Source organism: Orbicella franksi, chromosome 7 (assembly GCF_964199315.1).
Source record: "Orbicella franksi chromosome 7, jaOrbFran1.1, whole genome shotgun sequence".
Lineage (NCBI taxonomy): Eukaryota > Metazoa > Cnidaria > Anthozoa > Scleractinia > Merulinidae > Orbicella > Orbicella franksi.
In genome coordinates this window covers 25,696,139-25,702,138 of record NC_138151.1, presented here as the reverse complement: position 1 = coordinate 25,702,138, position 6,000 = coordinate 25,696,139, and positions in this window count along the sequence as shown.

Here is a 6,000-nt window from a genome sequence, read left to right as displayed (position 1 = left end):
TACAGGAGTCCGGCACGGCTACTTACTGACCCTTGTGATCTTTATTATGTTTGTCGACTGAATCATGAGAGAGGTGGAAGATAAGGGTAAGACAGGCATACAGTAGACACTAGCAACTCAGCTATATGACCTGGATTTTGCAGATGATGTAGGCCTCCTTTCTCAGAAACTTCAACGTATGCAAGCCAAGACCAATAACCTAGAGCTATTCGCAGAGAGCACTAGCTGGCCTCAGGATAAGCAAAGAGAAAACCAAAGTCATGCGGCAGCAGAAGGATAAAATCAAGTTGAGCGGCGAATCGAAGATCTGGAAGATGTAGAAAGGTTTACTATATCTAGGTAGCGCCATCAAAGTCACCGGCGGTGCTTAGGAGGGTGCGGAAGAGCAGATTAGGCAAAACCAGACTGGCCTTCAACACGCTGGTACAGCTGAGAATATGGCACAAAACACTGTTGAAGCTCTTTGCTCCAGCAGGAACCTAAAGGATTAACTCAGTTACCACTAAATGCAGGATCAAACGTCTTTTATCGCTTATTGTCGAAAACACATTTTCAGAAATGAGAAGTGGTGCCACCGAGATGCCCCTACAGCTTGAACCGATTACAGATTCAGCGGGGCAATCAAGGAACGGTTGAAAAGGCAACGTTTTACACCATTTGCTTACTTCACAGCACCCAAGTCCTACTACCCACAGGTTTTCATCACACCACACTACAAGGATTTACGCAGGTTTCGCCCTCCAAAGGCACTTAAACTATCTGAAAAGCAGGCGAATTTGTTGAGGAACAGGAGAGCCATGTATGGTCAGACCGTCCCCCAGAAAACAGTAGGGACCTTTAGCAATGCAGATTTTTGCGACGGCGACGGCGACGGCGACGGCGACCGGAAGTCAGATTTATTCCTGGTAGATTTCTTGCATTTTGGCAGGAGGCTGTCCTCTCTCTGCGCGGATGTGAGAACGACGAGTTTCCCCGTCTCCACAAAACGTGAGTACATTTTCTTTGCATTCATGCATTCCGTATCTACCATTTTTTTCCTTTTAGTTTCCGAAGGCTTAAGCTGGGAAACATAAATTGGAATTTATCCTGGGTTTTCGACTTAATAATGTGTTCAAATATTCGTCTTAACTTTCAGTTCTAAAGCAGGGCTGTAAACGCGAACAAAGACAACAAACAGCTCGCATCAAAGTAAGTTCATTGAACGAGTTAACTCTACATAAAATTTAGTAAAATATGCCTAGATAAATGTTAGTTAACGGTGATAGCTAACCTACTAAGTGAGCAGTTTGTGTGGCTTCGAGTTACCATGTGAGTGCCGAAGAGTATTACGAGGAATTTTACACAATTTGAACTTCATTTCAAGTAGATAAAGTGAGTAAAGAAAAGACTCGCTGAAGTCAAATGCAGCTTATAGAGGACTTTAATTTCATTTACTGAACTCTTGGCTCTGCAAGGACGGCCGGGAATTCGGCGGAATGCTCAAATTTTTTTTTTTTTTTTTTTTTTTTGTTAATTCGTGTTTTATACTTTATGTAGAGCGCCTATGGAGTGGACCGATGAACAATGAACATGACGTGCTGATGCTCTGGGAAATGGTTGTCTGTGATGTTTTTTTTTTTTTTTTTTTTTTTCAAGAAGGGAAGCGTCAACCTAGGAGAGGTGTGGGATTCTATGCCTAAAAAGCTAAATCAGATAGATTCACCACAGTTTCGTATCAAAGACAATGCAAAAGAGGAGTTAAAGAGCGTTGGGTATGACTTCAACGGAAATTCAGGTCAAAGATCAGAGAGGAGGCGGCGGCTAGTGGTGCCGTCGTTAAAGATTTGACAGAGATGGATGCTCTAATCAAAGAGTTGATCGAGCGAGAGGATATCATCAAACCAGATGACAACCTATCAGTTCAACAGAAGAATGACAAAGATAAAGCCGAAGACATAAGGAAGAAACCCATGGAGAGTATGGGAGAAACAAAAAAGCGAAAACCATCGAGGGGAACGACTGATGATGATCAGCCAACAACCTCAGGCCGCAAGAGATGTGCAGAGCCGCCAGTGGATTTCTTGCGCGAAAATGCTAACGCTGAAGAGGAACTTTGCCAGCAAGAGTTGGAGATTAAACGAAAGGAACAGGAAAAACAGCAAGAAGCGATGCAACCATGATGTTAAAACAGCAACAGATGAATCAGGCTTTCACATCAGTTGTCAAAAAATAGGCAGTCGAGGACTGCATGTGGCTACCTTAGATATAAATAATTGGCTGAACTTCTCGTTTTGATAGGAAATCAAAATGACTCGTGATATTTGAATCGGAACAGCCTTTCGCTCAAAAAAAAAATGCTTACGAGCCATCGACTTGCTGAGACCATTGAATCAAGGAATTTAAGAGTTGATAACGTCGCCAAAAAGCCATTCAAGGAAACTCGTAGTTCTCTCATTGCGTCGTTGTAGGTCTGCATCTGCGGAGTAAGACGACCTGGACGAAATGGAGTTTGGAGGCGTACCCTAAGAGAGTACGCTGGGTTTCCATAGATGCACATAGGTTGGCCAGTGGGAGAAATGGCAAATCTTTGAAGATTATTAAGAAGTCCCGAGTCAGCCAACATACCTTCATCGTGCTTGCGTCCCTCTGAAATATAAAAGTCCTCCATCAATTTTCTGATTACAAAACAAAAAATTATATATCGGCATTACTAAGCTACCCTCCCTAGACAGTAAGAGAACGAAATTAAGTCTGATTGCAACCATGAATCGACTAAGAAAATTTGTTTTCATTTCTACTTACCTACTGGCCCCCAATTTTTTTTTCCAATTAATCCATTATGCAACGCCAATGATTGGAATTTAAGGGAATGAACCCTTTTATGTCCATCGTAAACAACTCTCTGAGCATGCCCTGGCCTGACGGTTCCATCGACGAATCCGAAGCAATTGTTGAGGGGAGCTCCTTTCCTTGAGATGCATTCAGCATAGCTCCGCTTTTGGGCAAGGGGATTTAAGACATTTCTATTCCACTATGCTATAGATGATCATGGTTTTCGTAAATGTAGTCTAAGGTGTGATTTGTTATATCAGGGCTTAAAAACAGATACCGGTCTCCCAAATCGAGGAATCGTGTCACTATACCTACATGGATAGGACACTCTTTTAAAAAGAACACACAGCCCTTCCATGCTGTCGAACGCAGTCCATTGTTGACAGTGGAAAGTGGGAGGCAATTGCAGTGCTTCAGGAAGACGAGGAAGGTCGGCTTTTTCAACATGGAACTCTGCTTTACATTCGGCTGAATCGATGCCATCAAGATTGAACGGGTAATATTGCTGGTAATTTGGACGGATAACACTGCGCGAAAAGCCAAATATTCGGGCCCGAATTCGCTCGAATACGGATCGGCGCACGCCGCGTATGCCGCAATGTTCTGACGTATTCGATTGCGGCTGACTCGAAATACACCTGGAATATTCTATAGGAATCCGGCCTGTTTTTCCGTATTCAAATTTACTACTCGTGAATGACTCGAAGTGTTCGATAAATCATACGGGCCACGTTTTGGTAGATTAATGTTGCATTAGATGTTCTTCGAAGATATAGCGATCATTTATGACTCGAACATTTTCGAATACTCTCAGTCGTTCGAGAGTTTGCGACTGGAACACGAGATGTACGACGCCACTTCTGACGTGAACGTCTTCGAATACTAATGAATACGTCAAGTATGCTCCAATTTTCGAGAATCGCACGCTATGAATACGAAAGTCATGTCACATTTTTCACAGCCAAAGATGTCTTGCGTCGCCAAGAACGGGTTTTATGCAGATAATATACGCTACCGCGTAGTTCAGTCAGACAACACGCGTGTGTTTCGAAGCGTGCGACTAGAACACGAGACTCATGCGAAGTATGAAACGTGTTCATGTTTGAATACTGAGGCATACGTGACGTTTTAAGGTATTCGAAACGACACACTTCAAGTGTTCTGTGGTGTTCGACTGGAACACGGGACTCATGCGAAGTATGAAACGTATTCATGTTTGAATACTGAGGCATATGTGACGTTTTAAGGTATTCGAAACGACACACTTCAAGTGTTCTGTGGTGTTCGACTGGAACACGGGACTCATGCGAAGTATGAAACGTATTCATGTTTGAATACTGAGGCATACGTGAGGTTTTAAGGTATTCTGAACGACACACTTCAGGTGTTCTGTGGTGTTCGACTGGGACACGAGACTCATGCGAAGTATGAAACGCGTTCATGTTTGAATACTGAGGCATACGTGAGGTTTTAAGGTATCCTGAACGACACACTTCAATTCATGTCTCCTGTTCGACTGGAACACGTGATCGAATACTGACGCCAAGTACTGAGGACCCTTACCAAAGCTTGTATATCCCCCAAACTGTGTTCAAACTGCCATGTGTAACTGACACACTTTTTAATTCCTTTGGATTCCTAACAAAACCTACCCAAAAGAAAGAAAATTACCAGGACAATATTTATTTATTTTTTTTTTTTATTTATTTAATATGTATGTTATCCCAACAAAAGTAAACAACTGCCGTTATGACATCTTCATTTCATTTCAAATTTTATACTTTATTTATAAATAATAAAACTTATATTGTTACTTGTTCGTGTATGTTTATTTTCATCAAACTATGGAAGAATTTACATTGCCAAGACCCTATGTTATGAAAAAGTATAAGGAACCATCTGAGAAGCAAAACCTAAAAAAACACCATAACATTTTGTATGCATTTACTTTATATCTACATGCTGCTTTGTTATGAAAAAGCATAGCCATCTGAGAAGCAAAGTCTTTAAAAAACACTAGAACATTTTTTTTGCAAACTTTATAACTAGATGCTGCTGTGTTATGAAAGGGGAAAATGAAGCATTTGAGAAGCAAAGTCTGAAAACCACTCTTCTTTAACATTTTGCATACAACTTTCTAACTAGATGCTGCTATACTATGAAAAAGCAGAAGGAATCATCTGAGAAGCAGTCTAAAAAACACTTACATTTTGTATGCAAACTTTAGAACTAGATGCTGCTATGTCACGAAAGAGAATTAAGGATGAATTAATGAATTGCTACTTTGCATATTTAACATCATTTTTATTTGGTTCAACAATTGGAACCCTCTTAACATTACCATATACCTTTAGAGGTGTCTCACTCAAAAGGGATGTAGTGCATCCGATTTAATCTGTAGACACTGTATGTAAACCCCATATCAAATTAAAACTTATAGAGCTGGCTATCAAACTATACCAAGGACTTTCAAATAAAATGAATCGCCAAATTTTTCTAGACATTTTAGTGCTGGCGTCCAAACCATTATTATTATTATTATCACATTTTGAAAGCTACATGTACAAGTCAAAGCGAACTTTGTTTCTTGTTAATTTAATTTGTTTCTCAGTTTCTGGACACAAAACACTAAAAAAATTGCCTGCGTGTTACCATATTCAATCGCAGTAAAAAGTTACAGAACATTTCCAAACCAGGATTAAAGAATGGTGGAGTGATCATTCAAAAATCACTCTCAGAGAAAAAATATTTCAAAATAAAAATTAATAGACATGGATGATAAACTAGCTACTGTCCAAAATTTGAGGCAGACTCACTCTGACTTAGCTTTCAAAAAGTGATTTGGACGCTCGCATAGAGAAACCCTGAAAAATTTGACAATTCATTTTATTTCAAAATTCTTGGTATACATGTAGATGTACGTGTAGATTGATAGCCAGCTTTATTGGCTTTAACTAGACATGCTAAATGGTGTGGGTGCAAAACACTCTGAAATATATAGGGTAACCTCAAGACAAAGAGCTGAAAATTCAAACCGAGTCCTGAGATCAACACTAAGTGTCGACAGAATTGATGACCAAAAGGTTTTATCACATTTGGAAAGCTACACTGTAAGCACCTGGGTTTCTACTGCATGCAAAAACATACTTAAGATGCCTTTGAGAGAAGAGAGAGTTGTGTTGCACATTA